Here is a 27,333-nt window from a genome sequence, read left to right as displayed (position 1 = left end):
TGAACCCAGGAGGCGGAGCTTGCAATGAGCTGAGATGGCGCCACTGCACTCCAGCCTGGGCGACAGAGCGAGACTCTGTATCAAAAAAAAAAAAAAGGAAGAAAAAGAAAAGAAAAAAAAGTATTGAGTCATGCATAAACAGTTTTCAGGTCACTTTTTTTTAATTCTGAAAGTGGTAAAATCAGCCAAGCACTTCATTGGCGTTAGCGACTACCCATGGAGCCCATTCTTGATAAAAGTCCTGAAACCCACTCCAGGCAAAAGTGTAGGTTTCATCATTCCAGTAGTAAATAATATGGTCATTTCACTTTGTGTGGTGGTTTACAGTTTTTAAAGTCTTTTCATATTCATTGTCTAGTTCAATTATTGTCACAGATTCTAAAATCTGAGCAAAGATGACCATCCCCATTGTGCAGATGAGGAAACTGAGTCTCAAAGAGGCTAAGCAATTATTTAGAAGACAGCTGGAATATGAATCGAAGCCTTCAACTCATCATTTTGTGCTCCCTGAACTTCATTCTTTAGCCCCAATTTTATCCAAAATTCAGTTTGTTTGGATCAAAGTGGAAGGGAGTCCCTGGAAGAAGCACTTCGCAGGACAACCTAAGCCCCTTTGAACATGGGCACCAGATCTGCCTTTAGAGGTCTTCAAAGAAAAGATATACCCTAGTCTCGGTAGGCAGTTAGAAATCAACTATGCCTGCCACAGCTAAGGATCTTTAACTGATGGCGTAAATCATCATGTCTAAAATCTGATCCATTCATGAAATAATGAGAAGAAAGGATGTTGAAATGGTGGAGCTCTTAGTGATCACGAGGATGCTTGTAATCATAGAGTGTATGTGAGGAGGGGGAGGGGAAGTGGATAACAACTCCAACAACTTAAACAGTGGCAAAAACAACAGCCCCTACCCTCAAAATGCCCCACCAAGTCTTCATACAAGGGGACTTCAAAAAGTTTGTGGAAAAATAAAATTAAAAGATAAAAACAAAAAATACAAATTGTATTTCTCAACATAAGCACGATCAAGTTCAAGACACTTTTGTAAGCAATGATACCAGCCATTTAGTCCATCCGTAGAGAACTGAAGGTCCTGGGAATTTAACTATGTCAATGCCCTCTTTTTTCGTTATTAACTGAAGAAAACTGAGTGCCCTTTAAAGATTTTTTAAGATTAGGAAACAAAAAGAAGTCAGAAGGAACCAAATCAGGACTGCAAGGTGGTTGTCTAACGATGCATTAAAACCCTTGTTTAATGAGAGGAATGAGCATAAACTTTTTTATATTGTTAGTAGAGACGGTGTTTTACCATGTTGGGCAGGCTGATCTCAAACTCATGACCTCAAGTAATCCACCGCCTTGGCCTCCCAAGTGCTGGGATTACAGGTATGAGCCACCGCGCTCAGCCTGGGTCTTAAAGAGATATTTGTACAACCATGTTAACAGCAGTATTATTCACAATAGTTGAAAGGTAGAAGCAATCTAAATGTTTACTGATGAATGAATGGATAAACAGAATGGGGTATACAGTGTACATATCATGAAATAACTTTCTGTGTTAAAAAGAAAGGAAATTCTGACACATGCTACAATATGGATGGGTGTCGAGAACATTACACTAAGTGAAATAAGCCAGTCACAAAAGGATAAATAGCATATGATAGCACTTATAGGAAATGTCTGTAGAAACAGAAAGAGGAAGGATGGTCACCAGGATCTAAAACAGGGAGTAGCTGTTCAATGGGTGTAGGGTTTCAGTTTTGCAAGATGAAAATGTTCTTGAGAACTATTGCACAACATGTGAATATACTCGTAGCACTCCTAACCTGTACATTTACAAATGGTTAAGATGGTAAATTTTTATGTTATGTGTATTTTATCACAATTAAAAATTTTTTTAAGTTGTTGGTTCCCTACTTCCTCCAACTTCAGAAATCTTTTCCCAGCATTTTTCACAGGCGGTTACTTGCTTTTTCTCGAAAGCATCCAACGATGACTCACTGCAGATGGACTAAATGTCATTGTTAGACAGTAACATTCAATTTTTTTAAAAAGTATTTCTATTTGGAGTTTAAATCCCCTGCTCTGTAGGTAATGAGATGCAGATTTGTTGACTGAAGTAACAGAATAAGTCGACTCCTTCTACATAATAGACTTTCAATGATTTGAAGAATGTAGGTCTTTCCTAAGCTAAATGCACAGGACATAGTTCCCAAACCATTTGAGTGTTGGTCTGGGCACCTACCCTTGCAGACTATGAGATTTTTAACGTCTCAAACATACTGAATCTCAATTTTATTCATTCATTCATTTAAACAATCTTTATTAAGCACTGTTACTTTAACCAAGCATTGTCTAAGGTACTAGGGAAATAACATGGAGATAAACAGACATAGTTGCCACCTGCATGAAGCATGGAATCCAATGGGAGTAATGATAACGAAACAAGCATAACATGAAACTGAGACAGATGTCCTGAGGTGGAAATTACAGAATTAGACAGAGGCATGGAACAGAGTTATTTAATGTAGAAAGTAAAAAGTTCCTCTTCAAAGTTTCCCTTCTTATTAAAGAATAAATCATAAGTGTTAGAAATAATAGTTTCTTTTAAAGACTAACTTCCTTCAAGCCTCCTTGCTTTGTGCTAATAACTCTTTATTAAGCCCTATCCTATGTAGCTGTTAAATATGCTCACAGGCACATTCCAGCTCACAGCCTATGCCCCTTCCCTATTTGGCATAAGCAACTTCCTCTTTTCCTTTGTCTTTCCAATACTTTTATCTGTTTAGAAAAGTTTTAAACTGTTAGCCAATCGGATTTTAGTTTAAATTGTGAGGTCTGGCTCCAGCCAATGAAGACGGGATACAGTAGGAAGGACAAACTGCGTAAGGAATAAAAATTACACTCCCTTTGTTCAGGTGTGCTCTTGCCATTGTTCCATCTGTGATGAGCACCCTTTCTGCAGAAAGTAAAAATGGCCTTGATGAGAGAATTGAATTTACGTTTGAGTGCTATTTATTTGCAGCACTGGGGAACAAGTATTCTGTTTCTAAATAAACATTTTGCATGTAACATCTAACTTTGGGAATTGGAGTGGAAAGCTTTTAAGATTTGCCCTGAGGAGCGACATCTAAAGTAAGTCCTTAAGGGTATAGAGCAGTTAGTTAGGTGACAAGACTGTGGAACCAAGCTTACGGAGTCATCAGGAAGATTCAATTGGATAAAATGATTTAGGTAAATGTTATCCTCATACTCCCATTTATCCCTATGGACTCAATTCATTCAGATTCTACTGTCATTTACTGAGCTTCCTACTGTGTGTCAGGCTCTGTGCTGGCTTCTCGTATCTAATCTTATTTCTGTATGATGACCTCATGAAAACAACTCTTAAAGTGCCACCGTCTTTTAAAAAGTGAAAATAAGAACTACCACACTTTGGACCAAATAATGCAAACTGCAATAGGAAAAAACACACGGAAGATGAAAATATTTTGCTAAAACTGTATTGTGAAATGATAAGCCATTATTATTATCATTACTTTATCACATATCTATGCCTGGATATGATTATTAATGTAGCCTGCATTAATGTAGAGTTACATTAGTGCTCTAGAGACTGAACTGGCACAATTGAATTTGTGGTGCTACAAATACCCTCCCTTTTATTCTCATAAGAACTCTGTCCATTTGGGTGTCCTTCCAATCTACACTTACACAACTGATTTTTTTAGAACCTACACACACATTTTCATTTGACACTATACAAATTTACTTAGTTGATTTAGACACATCATTCCAGTCTGTTGGGATAATCTTTTAAAATATTTTTTTATTATACTCTAAGTTCTGGGATACATGTGCAGAACGTGCATGTTTGTCACATAGGTATACATGTGCCATGGTGGTTTGCTGCACCCATCAACCCATCACCAACATTAAGCATTTCTCCTAGTGCTATCCCTCCTCTGCCCCCCAATTCCCCGACAGGCCCCCGTGGTGATGTTCCCCTCCCTGTGTCTATGTGATCTCATTGTTCAACTGCCACTTAAGAGTAAGAACATGCTGTGTTTGGTTTTCTGTTATTGCGTTAGTTTGCTGGGATAATCTTGAGTCCTGTTTTTGTCATTCACCATTAGATCTTACCCAGTGGGTGTGATAAGCTTCCCTTTGGTGAGTACATCTAGGGTTCTGATAACAGATTATAGCCCCACTTTAGTTCCTTTGCTTCTGCTGACTCTGGGCTCAGGAATCTGGAACCACCATCGGCTTTCGCCTCTCTCAAGCTCCTGAGAAGATCTGAGCTGAAGCAAGGTTCGATTACCTTCTCCCATCCCTTATCAGCAACAAAGCTTTTTTTTTTTTTTTTTTGAGATGGAATTTCGCTCTTGTTGCCCAGACTGGAGTGCAATGGCGTGATCTTGGCTCACTACAACCCTTGCCTCCTGGGTTCAAGTGATTCTCCTGTCTCAGCCTCCCGAGTAGCTGGGATTATAGTCATGCACCACCATGCCTGGCTAATCTTGTATTTTTAGTAGAGAGAGGGTTTCTCCGTGTTGGTCAGGCTGGTCTCAAACTCCTGACTTCAGGTGATCCGCCCGCCTTGGACTCCCAAAATGCTGGGATTACAGGCGTGAGCCACCGCGCCCGGCCAGCAGCAAGGCTTGTAGTTAAGTCTTGCTCTCAGACCCTGTGAGTTGGTGGCCCAGCTATGCCTTTAGGTCTCTCTTCTGCCTCTGATTAGAGAGTGAAGATGACATGCTGAACCGCTCCTGGCATGGTACATTCCATTCCACGTCCTGACCTCCTCTTCCCCTACCTCATCATTTCCAGCTGTGTGCCAAGAGTATACACCCTGCCCAAAATAGCCAGTGGTTTACAGGTAGTTTGGCAGTGTCAGAAATGAAAGTCAGGAAATAATTTTGTTCATGTATTTGAAATTAATTAGAATTAGTTATAATGTTTATAGCAATCTCATTGTTTCCTAAAATCATTACATTCTTAAAAGTTTTATGCGGCCGGGCGCGGTGGCTCAAGCCTGTAATCCCAGCACTTTGGGAGGCCGAGACGGGCGGATCAAGAGGTCAGGAGATCGAGACCATCCTGGCTAACACGGTGAAACCCCGTCTCTACTAAAAAAAATACAAAAAACTAGCCGGGCGAGGTGGCGGGCGCCTGGAGTCCCAGCTACTCGGGAGGCTGAGGCAGGAGAATGGCGTGAACCCAGGAGGCAGAGCTTGCAGTGAGCTGAGATCCGGCCACTGCACTCCAGCCTGGGCGACAGAGCGAGACTCCGTCTCAAAAAAAAAAAAAAAAAAAAAAAAAAAAAAGTTTTATGCATACCACAAAGCCATCCTATAACATTATATATTATTTATATAATTAGTGTGGTTGCTTTTATTTGTTAACTTTTCATTTTACTATATTGTGCTACATTATGATCCAAAATGTTCTTTAAAAAATGTACCATTGGCTTAAAGTAGTTATTTAAAACATAAAAGTAATGAAAATAGTAATGATATTGTAAGTATAAATTGTGGAAAAGTGTTTCTACAATATAGAGTAAAAAATATTCATCCGGCTAGGCGCGGTGGCTCACACCTATAATCCCAGCACTTTGGGAGGCCGAGGCAGGTGGATCACGAGGTCAGGAGTTCAAGACCAGCCTGGCCAAGATGGCGAAACCCTGTCTCTACTAAAAATACAAAAAAAAAAAAAAATTAGCCAGGTGTGGTGGCGGGTGCCTGTAATCCCTGCTACTTGGGCGCTAAGGCAGGAGAATCGCTTGAACCTGGGAGACGGAGGTTGCAGTGAGCTGAGATTGTGCCACTGCACTCCAGCCTGGGCGACAGAGGAAGACTCCATCTCCAAAACAAAAACAAACAAAATTCATCCAAAAAATGAAAAATGTAAATAAAAAGATAATATGAAGTATCTGAAAATGTATTTTATTGAACTTGCAATTCATTGGCTTCTGCTACTCAGGGAACTGTCGATCTTGAAACCTTGCAAATACTGCTGTAGCCATAGAAATGTACCATTTTAAAATAAAATGGCAACCTCTTTGGAAATCCAGTAAAGTTCTTTCCTCAAGTCCTTCCACCAAATAATGCTTTTTAGGGTGATATGAGAATTTTATGTTCAAGTGTAGAAGAGTCCAAAACTGAAGAGGTATCATTCGAAACATGTACAAATCACACCATTGCTAAAACCCCCACCATACTAGTCAACACTTTAATGGAAATTTTGCCAAATTTCTTCATCAAGTAACACTTTGGGATATTATGTACTGTCAATGATTTTATAAAGTAAAGTGGCCAGGCGCGGTGGCTCACCCCTCTAATCCCAGCACTTTGGGAGGCTGAGGCGGGTGGATCTCCTGAGGCCAGGAGTTTGAGACCAGCCTGGCCAATATGGAGAAACCCGGTCTCCACCAAAAACACAAAAATTAGCCAGGTGTGGTGGTGCGCACCTGTAATCCCAGCTACTTAGGAGGTTAAGGCCAGAGAATAGATTGAATCCAGGAGGTGGAGGTTGCAGTGAGCTGAGATCATGCCACTGCACTCCAGCCTGGGTGCCAGAGTGACACTCCATCTAAAAACTAAATAAATAATAAATTTTAGAAAGTGAAGAGAAATTATTAAGAATGAATTTCCAGCACATATTTTGCTTTACATTTGGATTAAACCACTGATATGCAGAGTATGAATCAATTTCTCAAATATGTGTAATGTATATATGACACAGAGTGTGGTCAACAGCTTCTTATCACTGAAAGCCTGTGGTACAAGAAAAGCCTTTAAAAACATTAAAGTGATTTTGTGAGCCATGAGAAGAACAGCACAAAATGTGTTGGGATCTATGCCAACAGTACACATAAATTTTCTCTAACATTTTATTCACAGAGAATAATCAGTAGCCAACAACATGTCTCACAATCTTGATCTAAGGTTGAAAGACACCGTGAAATTTTTTACTGTGAGAGAATCACAGCCAGTATATGTGTGTGTGTGTGTGTGTGTGTGTGTATCTTTTCAGTGTGATGTGTTAAGAAAAGGTCAGTGAATACAAAACTCTACTTTTAAAATACTGGTACATAGTGGTTCAATAAAAAAAAATGTTCTTTTTTAAAAAAAAGTTAGGCATAAAAAGGAAACATTTCTTTGTGATTTAATTACTTCAATTACTTAGAATGAATTGATACATTTCAAAATTGTAGTCAGTATCTAGAATAAACTGAATCTATCATTTCAGAGCTAAAGGAGTATAATTTATAATACTCAGGACACAATATTAGAATGTCTTAAGAAGACCAAGCTGTGAAGAAATTTGTCAGTCATTGCAGCTGATAATTTTCTTCCTTTGTCAGTGAAAGAAACTAATGATATATTATTGATGATGTTTGAAAAATCACATCCAGATACTGCCACAGATCATGTAAAAATATTTTCCAGAGACATATTCAACCAAAAAATTGACTGATATTCATCTTTCAAGTTGAAAGATTAGCTGAAAGCTAAATCTTTGCACATGCTGTGTTTATGTCTAATGAAATATGGACAATAATCTTCAGTGATAAATCTATTCTTTCTGCATCAATGTTTTATTTGAATATCAATAATTATCTAAGTGTTCTTATAAGTGTGAATGGGAATCTTCCGATATTGATGGGATAAAGAACAAGGCAGTGTACTGATTGTTGAGCCTGGACATACGTCTCAAGCTATTCATTATCAAGGAAGATATAGATAACCTGACTGGTGCCTTGCCTGCAACAGATGCCTGTGAGCTGGTCTGGAAATGCAGAGGAACTGAGAAACACTATTCCAGAAATTCTCACTAGGTTTCTCTTACTTCTGAAAGCCTCTGACCCTGGACCAGGGAATTTACCCTGAATCACCAACTCTTGACAAATTTAACAATAGTACTCATTCTTGCCATTTCCTTTTGCCAAGATTGGAACCTCATAACTGAGGTTTGACCTGTGACTCATTCTGATTTCTTCTTTTTTAAAGTCTTTACTTTTTAAGAGCAGTTTTAGGTTCACAGCGAAATTGAGAGACGAAGATACCGAGAGTTTCCATATGCCGCCTTCCCTGACACATGTAGGTGTAGCCTTTGTTTTTTTGTTTGTTTGTTTTTTTGTTTTTGTTTTTGCTTTTTTTTTTTGAGACACAGTCTTGCTCTGTTGCCCAGGCTGAAGTGCAGTGGCGTGATCTCAGCTCACTGCAACCTCTGCCTCCAGGGTTCAAGCAATTCTCTTGCCTTAGCCTCCTGAGTAGCTGAGACTACAGGTACATGCCACCACGCCTGGCTAATTTTTTTTTTGTACTTTTAGTAGAGATGGGGTTTCACCATCGTGGCCAGACTGGTCTTGAACTGCTGACCTCCTGATCATGATCCACCCACCTCAGCCTCCCAAAGTGCTGGGATTACAGGCATGAGCCATGACGCCCGGCCACGTGTAGACTTTCTATCAGCACAGTCCACCACAGTGGTCCATTGGTTACAATTGATGAACCAACATTAACGTGTCATAATCACCCAAAGTGCATAGTTAAGAGTTTACTCTTGGTGTGGTCCATTCTGTGGGTCTGGGAAAATGTATAATGACATGTATCCACCATTATAGTATCATACAGAGTATTTCCACTGCTCTAAAATTCCTCTGTGTAGTCAGCTCCCAAGGCTCCCTCCCCAACCCCTGACAACCCCTGATCATTTTACTATCTCCACAGTTTTGCCTTTTCCAGAATGCCATATAGTTGAAATCATACAGTGCATTGGCTTTTCAGACTGGCATCTTTTACTTAGTAAAATGTGCATTTAAGGCTCGTCCGTGCCTTTTCATGGCTTAATAGCTCATTTCTTTTCAGAGCTGAATAATATCCCATTGTCAGGATGTACCACAGTTTATGTATCCATTTACCTACTGAAGGATATCTTGGTTGATTCCAAGTTTTGGCAATTTTGAATAAAACTGTTATAAACATCCACAAGCAGGTTTTCGTGGACATAAGTTTTCAACTCCCTTGGGTAAATATCAAGGAGTGTAATTGCTGGATCATATGATAAGAGTGTGTTTAGTTTGATAAGAGGCTGTCAAACTGTCAAATCATAGTGGCTGTACCATTTTGCATTCCAAAAGAAATAAATGAGAGTTCCTATTGCACCTTATCCTTGCCAATGTTCCAGATTTTGGCCATTCTAATAGCTGTGTAGTGGCACGTTTTAATTTGCATTTCTCTGATGGTATATGACATAGAGCATCTTTTTATATGTTTATTTACCATCTGCATATCTTTGGTGAGATGTCTGTTAAAGTCTTTGACACATTTACTAGCTGGCTGCATTTTTTCTTACTGCTGAGTTTTAAGTGTACTTTTTATACTATGGTTAGCTGTTTCTTATCAGATGTGTCTTTTGCAAATATATTCTTCCAGTCTGTGGCTTGTCTTCTCATTCTCTTGATATTGTCTTTCACAGAGCAGAAGTTTTCTATTTTAATGAAGTCTAGCCTATTAGTTATTTCTTCCACAGATCGTGCCTTTGGTGTCGTATCTAGAAGTCATTACTATACCCAAGATCATCTAGGTTTTCTCTTATGTTATCTTCTGGGAGTTCCATAGTTCTGGGTTTTACATTTAGGTCTATGACCTACTTTGAGTTAATTTTTATGAAGGGTATAAGTCTATCTCTAGATGTATTTTTTGCATGTAGGTGTCCAGTTGTTTCAGTAACATTTATTGAAAAGACTATTTTTGTTCCATTGTATTGTCTTTGCTCCTTTGTCAAAGATCAGCTGACTATATTTGTATGCGTTTATTTCTGGGCTTTCTATTCTGTTCCACTGATATAGTCGTTCTTTCACCAATTCCACAGTGTCTTACTATCACTTTATAATAAGTCCTTCAAGTCAGATAGTGTCAGTCTTCCAACTTCATTTTTCTCTTTCAATATCATGTTGGCTATTCTGGACCTTTTGCTCCACATATAAACTTTAGAATCAATTTGCCAATATTCACATAATAAACTTGCTGGGATTTGAATTTGAACTGCATTGAATCTACAGATAAAGTTAGGAAGGCCTGATATCTTGATAACATTGTCTTCCTATCCATGTACATATCTCTCCATTTATTTAGTTCTTTGATGTCATTCATCATTATAGTTTTCCTTATATAGACTTTATGCATATTTTGTTAGATTTTTACCTATTTCATTTTTAAAGGTGTTAATGTGAATATTGTTGTGTTGTTGCAGGAAGTCAGGGACCCCAAACAGAGGGACTAGCTGAAGGCGTGGCAGAAAAACATAAATTGTGAGGATTTCATGGACATTTATTAGTTCCCCAAATTAATACTTTTATAATTTCTTATGCCTGTCTTTACTGCAATCTCTGAACATAAATTGTGAAGATTTCATGGACATTTATCACTTTCCCAATCAATACTCTTATAATTTCCTATGCCTGTCTTTAATCTCTTAATCCTGTCATCTTTGTAAGCTGAGGATGCATGTTGCCTCAGGACCCTGTGATGATTGCATTAACTGCACACATTGTTTGTAAAACATGTGTTTGAACAATATGAAATCTGGGCATCCTAAAAAAGAACAGGATGACAGTGATTTTCAGGGAACAAGGGAGATAACCATAAGGTCTGACTGCCTGCATGGCCAGGCAGAACAGACTCATATTTCTCTTCTTGCAGAAAGCAAATAGGAGAAATATCGCTGAATTCTTTTCCCAGCAAGGAATAACCCTGGGGAAGGAATGCATTCCCAGGGGAGGTCTATGGATGGAATAACCCTGGGGAAAGAATGGATTTCCAGGGGAGGTCTATGGACGGCCACTCTGGGAGTGTCTGCCTTATGCAGTTGAAGATAAGGGATGAAATACACCCTGGTCTCCTGCAGTGCCCTCAGGCTTGCTAGGATTAGGAAATTCCAGCCTGGCAAATTCTAGTCAGACCAGTTGTCTGCTCACGAACACTGTTTCCTGTTAAGACATTTATCAATGACAACACGTGCCCAGGGGGACATGGAACCTCATCAGTAATTCTAATTTCACCCTGGCCAAGAGATCTTGCTCTGCCTCTCTGCGCTTGTGATCTTTTATTGCCCGTTCAAGCATGTGATCTTTGTGACTTACTCCCTGTTCATACCCTCCTCCCCTTTTGAAATCCCTAGTAAAAACTTGCTGGTTTTGTGGCTCAAGGGGCATCATGGAACCTGCCAATATGTGATGTCACCCCCAGAGGCCCAGCTGTAAAATTTCTCTGCTTGTACTCTTTCTCTTTATTTCTCAGACTGGCCAACACTTAGGGAAAATAGAAAGGACCTACGTTGAAATATCACGGACTGTTTCCCCCGATATCTGGCGCCCAGCATTGTTTTTCTTTTCCCTAAGTTCATGTGGGAACCTGATTCCCTTTGGTTGTTGTGGAGAAATGTCATTGGTTCAGTCCACAGAAACGCTTGTTCAACTCCCTGACAACTGGTGAGTAGTCTCTGAATTTGTCCGGGTTAACTATGGGTCACGTGGAGTCTAAACATCATGCTTATCTCTGCTATATTAAACTCCTGTTAAAACAGGGCAGTGTCCAAGTAACCACAGAAAATATGATCACTCTATTCAGGGTGGTGGAAGAACACTGTCCTTGGTTTCCTGAAAAAGAAACCTTAGATGTAGAACTATGGGATCATGTTGGTGCAACATTCCGGGAACTGGTCTCGACAGGGAATTATGTTCCCGTCACTGTTTGGGGTGATTGGGCCTTGGTACGTGCTGTCTGAATGACATACCAATCCCATGACCCTCTGCAGTTACCACAATTTTCTGAATCTGACGACCCTCTACCTCTTCCTCAACATTCCTCTCCCACACAGCCTTCGTTATCTGATCAGCCTCTCCCGTCGCCTACTCCTCCCCAACCTAATGATGCTGAGAATTCAATATCTAACTCTGGTGACTTTGGCTTAATGTCACCCACAATGATATTTCAGTAACATTTATTTTTGCTCCCTTGTATTGTCTTTGCTCCTTTGTCAAAGATCAGCTGACTCTATTTATGTGGGTTTATTTCTGGGCTTTCTATTCTGTTCCATTGATATAGTCATTCTTTCACCAATTCCACAGTGTCTTACTATCACTTTATAATAAGTCCTTCAAGTCAGATAGTGTCAGTCTTCCAACTTCATTTTTCTCTTTCAATATCATGTTGGCTATTCTGGGTCTTTTACTCCACATATAAACTTTAGAATCAATTTGCCAATATTCACATAATAAACTTGCTGGGATTTAAATATAAACTGCATTGAATCTACAGATAAAGTTAGGAAGGCCTGATATCTTGGTAACATTGTCTTCCCGTCCATGTACATATCTCTCCATTTATTTAGTTCTTTGATGTCATTCATCATTATAGTTTTCCTTATACAGATCTTATGCATATTTTGTTAGATTTTTACCTATTTCATTTTAAAGGTATTAATGTGGATAGTCTTGTGTTTTTAATTTAAAATCCCAGTTGTTCATTACTGATATGCAAGAAAGCAATTGATGTTTATACATTAACCTGGCATCCTGCAACCTTGCTCTAATTGCTTATTAGTTCCATGAGTTTTTTTTTCAGTTCTTTCAGATTTTCTACACAATCATGTCATCTGTGAACAAAAACAATTTTATTTCTTCCTTCTCCATCTGTGTACTCTTTGTTCCTTTTCTTGTCTTAGTACATTCACTAGTAATGCCAGTATGATGCTGAAAAGTAGTACAGGAGATATCCTTCCTGATTTTAGTGAAAGAGCTTTAAATTTATCACCACTACATGTGATATTAGCTGCAGGTTTTTTGTATTATTTATCAAGTTGAGAAAATTCATCTCTATTCATGCTTTACTGAGTTTTAATCGTGATTGACTTTTTGATTCTGTCAAATGCCTGTTATTCATCTACTTATATGATCATGTAATCTTTCTTCCTTGGCTTATTGAGGTAATGGATTACATTAGTTCATTTCAAATGTTGAATCAGCTTTGCACAGCTGGGATAAACCTTACTTGATGGTGTACAATTCTTTTTATGCATTGGTGAATTTGATTTGCCAATATTTTGTTCAGGATTTTTGCATTTATGTTCATGGAAGATATTGTTATGTAGTTTTATTTTCTTATAATGGCTTTTTCTGGTTTTGGTATTAGGATAATGCTTGCCTCATAGAATGATGTGGAAAGTATTCCCTCTGTTTCTATCTTCTGAAAGAGATTACAGGGAATTGGTACAATTTCTTCCTCAAATTTTTGGTAGTCAGTCTTATCTCTTAGTGTTGCTCACTACCTGGGCCCTTGACACTTTACACTACTGGCCTTATCCTAGAGCCAACTGCTTCCAGCTTTGGCAGTAAGATACTGTGTCTTTTGGATATGGAATGCCCATGTGTCCATTCTGGAGCTCATTGTTAAGAAAGACGTGCCCCTTCTTTACTCCTGATGGCTCTTTGTGGAGGGAGCTCAACTAGTGAAACACACCTGTACTTAACTATTTTTGTTTATCTGATTTGTGATTTTTGGAGAAGAGACTGGGTATGCATCAGCCAGTGACTTCCTGCTCTGTTTTTTTCTTGGGATCATGCCAAACATGAAATAGGGTCTGTTGTCACATGGGCAATCTGGACATGATTCAACACTTCCTGTGACATGGTGGATATATATGCTTAATTCTAGTACTAAAGATTCTCCTGGCCTGAAGATGTGTTACACTTATCAATAGTAACTCTTGGTAATAAAGGCAGAATTTTGGTTTTCCCTTTCCTTGTTATTTTTATATCTCTCACCCTTTGGTAAATTAAGTTGGAAAAAGAGGTGCTATTATTTAGCTTCTTTCAAACCCCATTGCAAGCCTCTATTGCCAGATCAGTTTCTGCCATAGCTGTCCAACTTTGGTGATGGGAATTTGCACAGTCTTTCAGCTCAATCTTTCTCACTGTTTGGGGAACAATATGCCTGGCTCATAAAGAAGTGCAAACTATGGTAAGGCTGACAATTAGACAATAACCTCTGTCTATGGTGATCTATCCAGCTGAGTCAAAATTTAACAACTACCAGCCAGTCCATATATCTCCATCTGGTCCATAAGCTATTAGAGTCTATCTCACAGAGCTTGCTGAAGTCTAAATGCATCCCAATGTTCTATTCAGTCGGCAAAAGCAACAGAAAAGAAAGTGACACTAAGTTTGTCCTGACCTTTTGTTAGTACAGGCTATACTAGATGGATGGCAAAGCTAAATCTTATAAATTTTTTATTACCTCTATATCTGGGATATACTTCACACTCAACAAATGTTTCATGAATGAGTTAATTACTCAAATAAACTTTTGCTAACTCCTCATAATTATCTTTTTAAGTTATAAATATTTATAAGCCATCTTTTTAATGATAATTCCTTCAGTTTTTTCCCCCCTCATTTCAAACTTATTAATACATATCTAGAATCCCTCCTTTTTTCCTTGTTGGTAAACAAATCAATATTTACCTTACTCTAGTCTTCCAGCCTAAGTCTCCTTCTCCATCATTTCTTAATGAGTAGTAATGATGACTTCATCAACATGCATGCATTTTATTAATACATTCTGTGCCCTGAGATGTAATTATTCTGGTTCTGGGAATTTGAATTCATTTAAAGCATATTAAACATTCTCTTATTATTATCTTCTATCTTTAGAGAAGTGTCCTCTTAAAGATAACTTTTCTACCATTTATAGTTAGGAATTGTTCCCTTTGGCAATGAAGCAAAGTAGGAATTGAGTCATTTATTTTTCTGCCTTTTAAGTTTTAACATTCTAACATTTGCCCAAAGATGTGTACCTTCCTTTGTTGGTGCTGTTATTTACAACTTTGTCAGCCTCTGCTCTTCCAAGCCACATTCTTTTGGGTTCATATAATTCTTTGTTGGTTTTTCTTTTTGGTTATGAGTCCCATCGTATTCTTTACAAATGCTTAAAGAACAGAGTTTAGGAGACACTCTTTGAGGTCACTCCCTTTTTTCTGAGAGCCCACTGCTAGATTTAGAATTTGTGTAACGTCCTCATGCTCTTTGACCAAAGTTTGGTAGACAAGGGATGGATACATGAGGAATCAGACTTTTTCTCCCAGCAATTTGGAGCTGAGACTGAATTGGCATATTTGGTCTGGGCTGGTCATCAGAATGGGGAGAGTATGAGCTCAGAAGGTGTGAAGTGGAATGTGACTGGATTGTACAAAATGAATTGTTGAAAGGAGAATGAACGGACGTGTCAAGTGAAGTGGAGACAGCGAACCAGGCTATGAGACCCTGGGAAAGCTACTTAGCCACTCTGTTTGCTCACAGATATAACAGGGATGATGCTGCCTATCTTATAGAGTTGTTGTGACCATTAAATTGATTAAAAACATAAAGTTCTTAGAACCATTATAATCATATCATAAGGGAACTAGTAAGTGCAAGTCATTTTTATTACCCTTGTTTTGCCCCCAAGCCTTAAACTAATTAAAGAGTAGTACTACATGTCTCAGAGGGTGAAAGAAGATGGAGGAATGCCTCTGAGACCGTGAGTGTGTTGGGAGGAAACAGATTAGGTAAAGAACAGAGATTTCATGGCTCATGCCTGTAATCCCAGCACTTTGGGAGGCCTAGGTGGGCCTTAAGTGGCGGATCACTTAAGGTCAAGAGTTTGAGACCAGCCTGGCCAACACGGTGAAACCCTGTGTTTACTAAAAGAACAAAAATTAGCTGTGCGCAGTGGTGGGCGCCTGTAATCTCAGCTACTCGGGAGGCTGAGGCAGGAGAATCGCTTGAACCCGTAAGGCGGAGTTTGCAGTGAGCCAAGATAGCACCACTGCACTCCAGCCCGGGCGACAGAGCCAGACTCCTTTGCAGGAAGAGCAGCACCTCGTGCAACACCCTAGAGTAGTGTCTGAGGACGGGGCTGCACCTGGGAGGGGAAGGCTGCCTCCTGAGTCTGAGAAAGCAGGGCCTGACTGGCATGCTTTGCCAAAGGTCCCTATGCCCAGGGGATGGTGGGTATGACCAACACTGCTAGCTCCTTCCCAATTTTCATTCTTTCCTTCTTCTTTTGTTTTTTAGTAAAAGAATGCCAAATCTTTAGCTGGCCACCTCTGGAAAAGACTACATTTCCCAGCCTCCTTTTAGCAAGGTTTGGTTATGTGACCAAGTTCGAGCCAATGAGATGTGTGGGAATAAGTGAAAGCTACCCAAAGTGGGAGCAAACTGGCTGTTTCTTCAGAGCTTGCTACAGCAATGAAAGCAGCCATCACCACGTGCATTTGGCAGGGACTTAAAGGCAGGCTGAAGAGTGGGAAAGCTTTTCATGAAAAAAGGGGGAAGGCTTCAGGAGTGCTCTGATTGGAGGTTTTTGGCCTGGGGAAGCTGGAGGTGGGCTAACTAGAAATGGGACATCGTGCGTGACTGGTTTGGGGAGGATGTTTGGATTTCTCTGGTTGGGCCTGTGTTGGAAGCAGCAGACAAAAACTAGGACAGTTGACAGTCTTTGACCAAGCTCTGACAATACTAGGCCCATTGTTGAAGAGGTTGTGGTTTGGTTGGTTGCTACAGAGGTTGTGGGTTAGAGTTCCTATGTCAGATATGGTCTGGCCATTGTCCATTTTATATACAGTTTCTCCGAGCTAAGCAAATGTGCTACATATCACTCTGGGGACATCTCCTTTCAAAGGAGGGATGGCTAAGGCTATAGACTCCAGAGCCAGAATGGCTCGGTTTAAATTCCAGGTCTGCCACTTAGAAGCTGTGTGACCTTGAGCAAGTCACCCAACCTCTCTGTGGTTCAATTTCCAATTCTTAAATGGGATAATAATAGAACCTGCCTCACTGGGTTGCTAGAAGTAATGAAATAATATGTAAAACACTTAGGACAGTCTCTGGTCCACAGTACTTACTAGGTTTATTGATAGTGTCATTCTTCTTTTCTTTTTCTATTTGGTCTATAGTTCAAGGTCTTTAAACTATCTTGGATCTTGAAGCAGAATTCTGAGGCTGGAGGTGGTGACATAAAAGGAGCTCATTTCTAATAATCTCGTAGTCACTGTCCCAGTCCTGTATGGTCTACCTCTAGATTTTTTTTTTTGAAATGGAGTCTCACTCTGTCACCCAGGCTAGAGTACAGCGACAAGATCTCAGCTCACTGCAACCTCCGCCTCCTGGGTTCAAGCAATTCTGCCTCAGTCTCCCGAGTAGCTGGGATTACAGGCACCCGCCACCACGCCCGTCTAATTTTTGTATTTTTAGTAGAAACGGGGTTTCACCATGTTGGTCAGGCTGGTCTTGAACTCCTGACCTCAAGTGATCTGCCCGCCTCAGCCTCCCAAAGCGCTGGGATTACAGGCGTGAGCCACTGTGCCTGGCCCGGGAAGTAAACTTCTATCTTAGTTGAGTCACTGCTATTTTGTTTTTAACTTTCACATTTGGTAATATAGAATCCTTTCTCATATAGCAGGAAAGTAGTCGAGCTGCTAGATCTGAAATGCAGACTAAAACAGCAGGAAAAACGGAACAATGCATGGGCACTCTGGACTGCTGACCACATGCTGGAGAGGCTGCCTCTGCTCTCTGGTAGCCCCTTGGATGAAGTTGGGTGAGGATGTCACCAAAACAATCAAAATTTTGTGTCCCTCCAGCCTGGCAAAATGAGAAAATCAAACCCAGATGTAAGTTGATTTTAATCAAAGGAAGTCATGCAATATTCTTGTATATCTGAGTTTGTTGCTTGAGATTAACAGCAAGCTACACAGGTGTAGCTGCCCTTGGGTTTTTTAATTTATCCCAGAATCCTTTAAATGCATTCCCCTTTATTTGATTTTTTCAGTTAACTCAAAGTGAATGTGTTACTTGCATTCAAAAGGACCCTACCTAAAACATAGGTTGTATCTGTGCAGCCCACATTCGTTGCTTAAACTATCTTCTTTTATCTCTGGCTAAGAATATTTTGAATCATATTGTCAGACTCATTTTGAGGGTCCTGTTATCCAACTTGAGGTGTTTTGCTGTTGAAAAGTCAGTTCCCAGGATCAAGTCCATATCTCACTTCCCATTTGACAGCCGCATTATCAAAGTTTAGTGCCCGGGGCTTCCTGCCTTCACCCCCTGCAGATTCCACGCTGACCTGTTTCTTTCATTTCCTCGTCATCTCCAGACAACCAGTCAGTTGTCCCTGAATGTTCTAAATCGAGTCCAGAATGGCAGTTCTTGCCGCTTCCTCTGCCAGCGAAGCAGGGAACTGTCAGCAAGACAAGCCAAGAATTTATCAGCTGTAATTCTTCCTGCAGAATTAGTCTACCTAGAGAGGTACAGCTTCTTTAGTCTTCCAAATGTGGTTTTGCACATCTGGAGGACAATAGAAGAGATTCTCAGGCATGGTATGAGTAATATCTGTGAGGAATGTCTGTGTTATTTAAACCATTCACAGAGCCAACGTTCTTTGAAGTGGGTTGACTGTTAAATAAACTGAAGCCGAAAGTGGGAGAGACGTTGAAAAGAACACAGAAAGAAATGGGCACCAGGAGTGTGAGACTTAAACCTCCTGCTCTGCCACTAATTCACTGTGATCCTGGGCAAGCCATTTTCACCTTCTAGGTTTTACTTTTCTCATCTATGAAATGGGGATAATTAATCTCTTTTCTGGATAGCTCACAACATTGTCTGGTAAAGTGTTAGGGAACATAACAATGTATAATATTGCCATGACCTGAATATGCCAACAATCCCAGCCTTCCATTCCCATATTAATTATTGTTCCATCATGCATGTGGAAGGAGAAGAAAGAAAAGTAGCATCGATTCAGCACCAAGTAGGTACCAGGCACTACGCTAAGGATGTTACACATGCGTTTTCATTTCACCTTCACCCTAGCATCATGCGGTCTGTATCAACTCATATATTTCTGTTCATTTTGTTTGTATATTCATTTTGTTCGTATATTCATTTTGCAGACAAGACTCAAAGAGTTTACATGATTAGTTAACCACAGTCTCAGAGCTGGTAAATTTCAGAGACAAAATCCAAATTTCTCCAAAGCTGGTGATGACACACAGGTGAGGCCGGGTGTGGTGGCTCACACCTATAATCCCAGCACTTTGGGAGGCCGAGGCAGGTGGATCACCTAGGTCGAGAGTTCGAGATCAGCCTGACCAATACGGAGAAAACGTTTCTTTACTAAAAATACAAAATTATCCGGGTGTGGTGGCGCATTCCTGTAATCCCAGCTACTCAGGATGCTGAGGCAGGAGAATCGATTGAACCCAGGAGGCGGAGGTTGTGGTGAGCCGAGATTGCACCATTTCACTCCAGCCTGGGCGTCAAGAACAAAACTCCATCTCAGAAACAAACAAACAACAATAACAACCACAATAAAAAATGAAGGCGAAGGCTGGGCATAGTGGCTCGTGCTTGTAATCCCAGCACTTTGGGAGGTGGAGGTGGGGGGATCACTTGAGCCCAGGAGTTTGAGACCAGACTAGGCAGCATGCTGAAATCCTATCACTACAAAAAATACAAAAATTAGATGGCACACACCTGTAGTCCCAGCTACTTGGAAGGTGTAAAAAAAAAAAAAAAAAAAAAAAAGGCAGAGGTGGGAGGGAGGGAATGAGTAGCTGCAATTCCAAGTTAATCTTAAAGAAGCCACTTTCTCCTGACTGTGAGGAGGATGTAGACCTCCCTCGGAGATAACATGTCTCCCCACAGGACACCGAAAGCCTTTAAACAGCCGTGAACAGGATGGGAGCAGGAAGGGCTTTAGAAATCATCTCAACCAACCCTCCCATGCTAGAGACGAGGACGAGCAAGCTCAGAGAGGGTAATAATTTGCTCAAGAATGAGCAGCTGTGGAGAGGTGGGTTTAGGAAGAGAATCTACATTCACTCGTCCACCCATTCATTTAACAAATATCTGTGGCCAGGCGCGGTGGCTCACGCCTGTAATCCCAGCACTTTGGGAGGCCGAGGTGGGCGGATCATGAGGTCAGGAGATCAAGACCATCCTGGCTAACATGGTGAAAACCCGTCTCTACTAAAAATACACAAAATTAGCCGGGCGTGGTGGCGGGCGCCTGTAGCCCTAGCTACTCGGGACGCTGAGGCAGGAGAATGGCATGAACCTGGGAGGCGGAGCTTGCAGTGAGCCGAGATTGCACCACTGCGCTCCAGCCTGGGCGACAGAGCGAGACTCCGTCTCAAAAACAAAACAAATATCTATTTAGGACCTACTACTACATGTTAGGAACTGGAGCTGCTCTGGTGAATAAAAACAGTTCCAGTTCTTACCCATATGTAGAAGTCACAGCCTTGAGAGAGAGGTAGTCATCAAACAAATTGTTGCACAAAGAAATGTGAAATTCAGCAGTGACCGGTGTTAGGAAGGAGAAGTACTTCGTGTTGTGAGAGCATAGGTTGGGGGGATTGAACTGGATCGGGGGGATCAAGAAATGTATTTTTTTTTTTTTTGAGACTACGGAGTCTTGCTCTGTCACCCAGGCTGGAGTGCAGTGGTACGATCTTGGCTCACTGCAACCTCTGCCTCCCGGGTTCAAGTGATTCTCCCTGCCTCAGCCTCCCAAGTAGCTGGGATTACAGGCACCTGCCACCGTGCCTGGCTAATTTTTGTATTTTTTTAGTAGAGATGGGGTTTCGCCATGTTGGCCAGTCTAGTCTTGAACTCCTGACCTCAGGTGATCCACCTGCCTCGGCCTCCCAAAGTGCTGGGATTACAGGTGTTAGCCACCATGCCCAGCCAAGCAATGCATTCTTGAGGGAAAGATGCTAGAACTGAGCGCTGAAGAATGCCTGAGAGGTTGCTGGGTAAAGGAGCAAAGGCCATTTTAGGCAACTAGATAGAGTGTGGCGTTAGATGTGGAGAAATGGAAGTGTCAGAGGCGTTTGAATCAGAGCAACTCCATCTTGAGTGAGGACTAGGAACATGAGGCTGGGACTTTCTGGGCTGCATTTCCAGAAAGTTCGGTATTTCTAGCCTGTAGATGTTTACGGTTAAAGGAACAAATTAATACATTTGCTAAACAAACCCAGATTGGGAGTGTCCTGATATCCTGATATCTTGAGAACAGAAGCATCCCTAATTTTGTTTTAAAGATAATAATATCAATTCTTGCAAAATATAGTAATTAATGTAGTAATTAAGAAAACTAATTCTTTATTACAAACCCTTGTAGCAGGGTACATCTCCCCATGATCTTTTTTTATCCTATATATAAACAAGTATTGTACCTAGGGTGGACGCGTTCCTCCTCTTACTTTGGGAACATTTTACTCTGCTTACAGAGTAGCTTTACTTTTACCAGTTAACTTTCTTCATAAACTAGCTTTAGCTTTGTTCCGTGGACTCGCCCTGTTTCCTTTACCTCTCTCAAGGTCTGGATTGGGACCCCTTTCCTATAACAGAAAAAGAGAACAGAACCTGTAGCACCATGTAGGCCTTGATATAAACTTTATCTTTATTCTTTTTTTTTTTCCCCAAGACGCAGTCTTGATCTGTCACCCGGGCTGGAGTACAGTGGCGCGATCTTGGCTCACTGCAACGTCCGCCTCCCAGGTTCAAGCCATTCTCTTGCCTCAGCCTCCTGAGTAGCTGGGATTACAGGCGCCCGCCACCACACCTGGCTAATATTTTTGTATTTTTAGTAGAGACGAGGTTTCACCATGTTGGCCAGGATGGTCTTGAACTCCTGACCTCGTGATCTTCCTGCCTTGGCTTCCCAAAATACTGGGATTACAGGCGTAAGCCACTGCGCCCGGCTGACTTTATCTTTATTCTAAGAAATGCTGAAGGGTTTATCTGATTCTTGTTCTCATTCCTTACCTTTAACCACACTGACAAATAATGTTAAGGACAAGTGAGAGAGAAGGCAGATTCAGCTACTATCCATCAGAAATCCAAACAGCAGTACACACACACACACACACACACACACACAGAGGAAAAAATTCCTTCAGTTTCTTGCCACATCATAGTTTTCTAGCAACCAGGCTGGTCAACTGCCTTCCGTCTGTCTGCAAGCCTGATTTGTGTGTGCACAGTACGTGTGTGTGTGCATGGACAGGCACACACTTTACATGTACATCTTCATCTTAGCAAACAATGTCTTGACATTTCTGATACAGGAACTACAGAGCTTATTCTGATTGATCTCATTAAATTCCAATTAGTTTACCCACTTGGGTCATTGAATCCACAATTACTTGCTGTCATGATGCTGAAAAGAATGCCCATCCTGGCTTCTCCAAATGATGAAAATTCAATGGTGAGGTCTCTCCTGGTGTGATGAAGTTCTACTCTCTGCTTGCAGAAGTTAGAGAAGACCCAGGAGTGCCATTCTTAAGCCACTTTGGAAGGTCTGTGCGGCAACCTGCCTGCCTTGTTGAGTGTTGCTCTTCTGTATCTGGTATTTTGACATCTGGGGCCTTGCTGACCCTGGAGAGACTGGCCCTCCCAGGGCTGGCCAGTTTGCCTTCCATATGCAAATTAACCCAACCCATGCTTATAATCACCCTCAACTCCCTTAATCAAGCAGTTTCACTTTGGGCCATTATTCCCTTGCTGTAAACATACCAGGGCCAAGTACCGAGCAACTAGAGATCACCCTTACACCGCAGAGCTCACTGAAATTATTCCCACTAGCCAATCCTAAGCCTGTTTATCCTACCTCACCTGCTCCTCCCCACTGAAACCCTCCAAAGGCTATTGCCCACATTTTCTTCCCACTCCCCTGCCTCCTGACCCACCCTGGTGCTTCCCCTGTGGCCCTGTAAGGTGTGGCATGCCCCCTCCTCTCCTCTGGAACGGTGCGTAACAAACAACCTTTTCAACGGCATCCCTGAATAGTAAAACCAACATTTCAAAGCACCTTCCTCAGACTCATCTTTCATTTGCTTCTAAGAATCCCCACTTGAAATCTCTCTGGCCTCCTTGGCATGTGCTAGCTGGAAGGCTTGGGTTTTGGGGTCCGGCTGGCCTGAGCTGATAGCCCCACTATGCCCCTTTCCAGCCGCTGGACTGTGAGTGTCTTATGCCACCTTCTCGACCCATCTGGAGAAATGAGGATCACGGCATCTGTTTCATAGGGTTGGCTGGGGATTAAATAAGATAATGCCGGCCATGCATCCAGCAGAGGACCCGGGACAGGGGTTTGCTTAACCCACATTAGTTACCTTCAGTGAACCGAGAGCCTCCTTTGCTGTCTGCCTCTGCCTGCCAGTTTTATTGTTCAGTCACGCAGGAATCTTGAGAAAAACCGTGGAAGATTTATTGCAAGCTTTCCAACCTTTGCTTCCTTTATTTGTTAACCTCCATCCAACCAGAGTCTTTTATTTTCCCCTTCATAAGCCCCTTGCAGGCTCTGGCAGGCTCTGAAAGAGTACTTTTGATGAACTGCTTGGACCCAACGCTCACCCTGGCTGCTCTGTCTTGCTGATGGCTCATTGAAGAGTGCTCCAAAGAGCGTGGAACTTGAAAAAGGCACATCCCCACCCTAGAAATGTCAGGGTTTTCAAAATGGAATGCCAATGCATTGCCCAAAGGAAGAACCATGCCTGGCATGACCCAAAGTAAGAGCAGTTCAGTCTCCGGAACATTATGGAATTTCAGTCAACACTCATTCAGCATGCGTGTACCAGCACCCCTTGGTGCTCGCCTGTGTGCCGGAGGTGGGGACACAGTGGTGAATAAGACACGGTCCTTTCTCTCAAGCAGTGCCCAGGTAAGCCTGAAGACAGGAGGGTGGAGGTGGTTACTTACTGTGACGGCTAGAGGCTTCTCCACACAGTACTGTAGCTGATATTCTCGTGGTTTCCCTTCATTTATCTATTCTATCTTGATGGAAGTTTTGCCATGTTTAAACTTCCAGAGAACAATGAAATGGAGGCTTCTGGAAGTATTCTGGGGCCCTATATCAGGCTCCCTTCTCTTCTTTACCTATGCTCACTCCTTAGACGATCTTACGCTGCCTCTGCCAAAGGCACTTGGGCCATTTTTCTGTGTCCCAAATTCAAATTGTAATTCAAACGTGGCTCTCAGAAGGAGAGCATGTGTGAAAATCTTGTTTCTTTTATAAAAGGTATGAAAAAGAAAAATAAATGAACAAAAACCAAGACATAATACAAAACAAAAATCAAAAAAGAAAAAAAAAAACAAACCATAACCAGCATTTGATTTGTATTTGATTCCAGAAGTTGAGGAGAGTGAATTATACTGACTTTCTGTCAGTGTGGGGAGGTGTGAAGAAAATGAGACTCAGAATCAGAAGACAATGACTACTCTGCTAATGAGTTTAGAAAATAATGCTCTTTTTGCCTGTTTTCTCATCTCTGAAATGATTGATTCTCTCTGTAGTAATCAAACTGTACAGCAACCAGTTGCAGTGCTGCCTGTGATGTTTGCTCTCAGCTCTTAAGATCAATGCCTCAGAGGAATCTCTGTTGCAGGAATGTTCTTAAGAACCAAACTCTTGGCTCGCTTTTCCCACTTAATGAAGCACTACGTCTGAACAAGAGAAAAAAAATAACGGATAAAGAGTTCTCTAGCAAACGACGCCATGTACTGATGGGATGTTTGGAGTTGACAAAGCATCATAAACACTCGTGTTAGCGCCTTTCATCTCCACGAAAGCCTTAACAGACGGGCAGGATTTCCTCCTTTTTTATAGTTGAGCAAACCAAGGGCAGAGATGTAAATCGGCTTCACCATCACCCGGCTGTCTAGCGGTGAGTAGAGACAGCGGCCCTGGCACGTCCGACTTCAAGAATGGAGCTCTCATGACCAGGCCCACCGCTTCCTAAAAGAACTCCTGGAAATTCTCCCTTTTCCTTTGATTTCAGTCAAACCCTTTCTGGGAGTACATGGAACAGTTAGGAAAGTCCCATTCCTTTCTGTTGAAAGCCCCATAGTCAGTCATCACTGTGGTTGCTGGTCTACGACTGGGCCTCCTGCAGCCAGGGGACGCAGGCTAGAGAGGGCCCCGGGTGCCCGTCAGTGGCCCCAGACCATTGCTCCTTCTGAGCACACCTGACACTCCTGCCATCTTGCTTCCCCATGAACTGTTTCCTCCGCTGGAAGACCTTCAGCGCCCCACCTGTCAATGTTGGACTCAGAGTCATCTCCTTAGGAACCCTTCACTGATGCCCAGCCTGGGTCAGGCAGCCCCTCCACACCCCTGCAGCACTCTCTTACGCCTGCCGGTCAGGATGATAACCAATGATCTCATTCTCTGTCAGAGGCAGTGGGCTCCCCTTGCAGACATCCTTTCTTTGATCACAAATTCCTATCGGAATTCCCCTCTGTGGCAGACAGGCTTCTAAGAGGCCCTCCAAGATTCCCAACCCCTGGTGTATCCCCCAGCATAATTTCCTCTCCTTGAAGATGAACAGGACCTGGGAATGTGATGGGATATCACGCCTGTGATTATGCTGTGTTATAGAAGACTCAGGCTCGGCAGGATGAAGGGAGAGGTGCTCTTGCTGGCTTGGAAGAGGTGAGCTGCTACGTGGCAGAGAGGACTCCTTTGCAGGGAGTGGTGTGTGCTCTCTAGGAGCTGAGAAAAGCCCTGGGTCAACAGCCATCGAGAGAGCAGAGCTCTCAGTCCTGTAACCACCAGGAGCTGAATTCTTCCAACAACCAGTGAATGCCACACACGCTGTTAAGGCTCCACAATATCTGCAAAATAAGGGGATTCTTAAAGGTGTAAGGAGACAGGGTTATGTGTGGTCCTCTGCATCACAAGGGGGTTTGTTAGAAAATGCAGCATCGCTGGCAGCACCAACAAAGTCGGACTTTCCTGAGACCCTCACGAACGATTCATACACATTCAAGTTCGAGAAGCACTGGCATAGGCCAAGAAAAGGCACATTCCCCAAGAACTAGGCATATTTTAATGACTAAAGTCCTTTCTAAAGCAAAGATTCCTTAATCTTGTGTTCATCTGAATCCCTGGTAAACTACCAAGACAAATGAAGACATGAAAATATAAGATGGGATAAAAATCAGTAAGCAAGAACTCAATAAGGAAAAAGAAAGAAAGAGAAAAAAAAGAAAGAAAAAGAAAGAAAGAAGGAAGAAAGAAAAGAAAGAAAGAAAGAAAGAAAGAAAGAAAGAAAGAAAGAAAGAAAGAAAAACATGAGCACTGGGGCCATCTCAAAAAAAAAAAAAAAAAAAAAAAGCCCTGAAAATCAAACCTTCCTTCCTTTCTTCCTTCTTTCTCTTTTCTTTTCTTTCTTTCCTTTCTCTCTCTCTCTCTCTCTCCCTCCCTCCCTCCCTCTCTCTCTCTCTTTCTTTTTCTTCTTTCCTGACCTCAGGTGGTCCACCTGCCTCAGCCTCCCAAAGTGCCAGGATAACAGGCATGAGCCATGGTGCCCAGTCAGGGCTCTTATTTAAAACCTCTCTGAGCTTCTGTTTCCTTATCTTTAAAATATAGAGAATACTACATCATGCTTCCCATTGCTGATTAAATAAGGAAACGTATATTGTCCAGCATACGTTTGTTCTCCATGACTCTCCAGCAAAAATATGAAAAGGCTAAGACGCTAAGGGGGGGCGGGGGAGAACAGCGGGTCTGGCTGAGCCTACATATGATGGGTTTGGGAACATCATATGAGGCCAGCCAACAGACTCCTGTCTGCTGATTTACTCCATGCTCCCTGTCCTTATACCTCACACTCATTTCACTCCCATTCAGGAAGCTGTAGAGAACAGTCTTGGAGTCAGAGGAAAAAAAAAAAGAGTTTGATTTATGACTCCACCAATTACTCAACCTCACCAAGCCTCAGTTTCCTTGTCTAATAAAATAATAATACCTTCTCATGGCCAGTCACAGTGATTCACGCCTGTAATCCCAGCACTTTGGGAGTCCGAAGCAGGTGGATCACTTGAGGCCAGGAGTTTGAGACCAGCCTGGTCAATGTGACAAAACCCTGTATCTAGTAAAAATACAAAAATTAGCCGGGTGTGGTGGCGTGCGCCTGTAATCCCAGCTACTCGGGAGGCTGAGGCACAAGAATTGCTTGAATCCAGGGAGGCAGAAGTTGCAGTGAGCTGAGATTGTGCCATTGCACTCCAGTCTGGGCAACAGAGGGAAACCCTGTCTCAAAAGAAAACAAACAAAAAATTAAAAAAACCCCTTCTCTCATGGGAGTCCTGTAAGCTACAGAAGCAACAAATTTAGCACGCCAGCACCCAAGTGCTCCATCGATGGTAGCTGCAATTGCTTAACGACAGCTCTGAACAATATTAGAACGTTGAAGGCAGATCTGTTGTCAAAGGA

At 41.8% G+C, this 27,333-nt stretch overlaps 2 long non-coding RNA genes across 2 annotated transcripts in view; one reads left to right on the top strand and one right to left on the bottom strand.

The window, feature by feature from the left end:
* LOC144331777 (uncharacterized) overlaps positions 1–27,333 on the top strand; it is a 123,861-nt gene that overhangs the window by 52,854 nt on the left and 43,674 nt on the right. The gene's annotated exons all lie outside the window — the stretch shown is intronic.
* On the bottom strand, positions 15,069–25,578 carry LOC144331772 (uncharacterized). The gene is made up of 4 exons (XR_013399194.1): positions 23,994–25,578; positions 18,469–19,128; positions 15,813–15,939; positions 15,069–15,667 (listed from the first exon to the last, which is right to left on the bottom strand). It is a non-coding gene; the product is annotated as an uncharacterized LOC144331772 (long non-coding RNA).

The sequence above is a fragment of the Macaca mulatta genome, chromosome 10, assembly GCF_049350105.2.
Source record: "Macaca mulatta isolate MMU2019108-1 chromosome 10, T2T-MMU8v2.0, whole genome shotgun sequence".
In the NCBI taxonomy this organism is placed as follows: domain Eukaryota; kingdom Metazoa; phylum Chordata; class Mammalia; order Primates; family Cercopithecidae; genus Macaca; species Macaca mulatta.
Note: the sequence above shows the minus strand (reverse complement) of the source record. Positions and strands in the feature narration are given on the sequence as shown.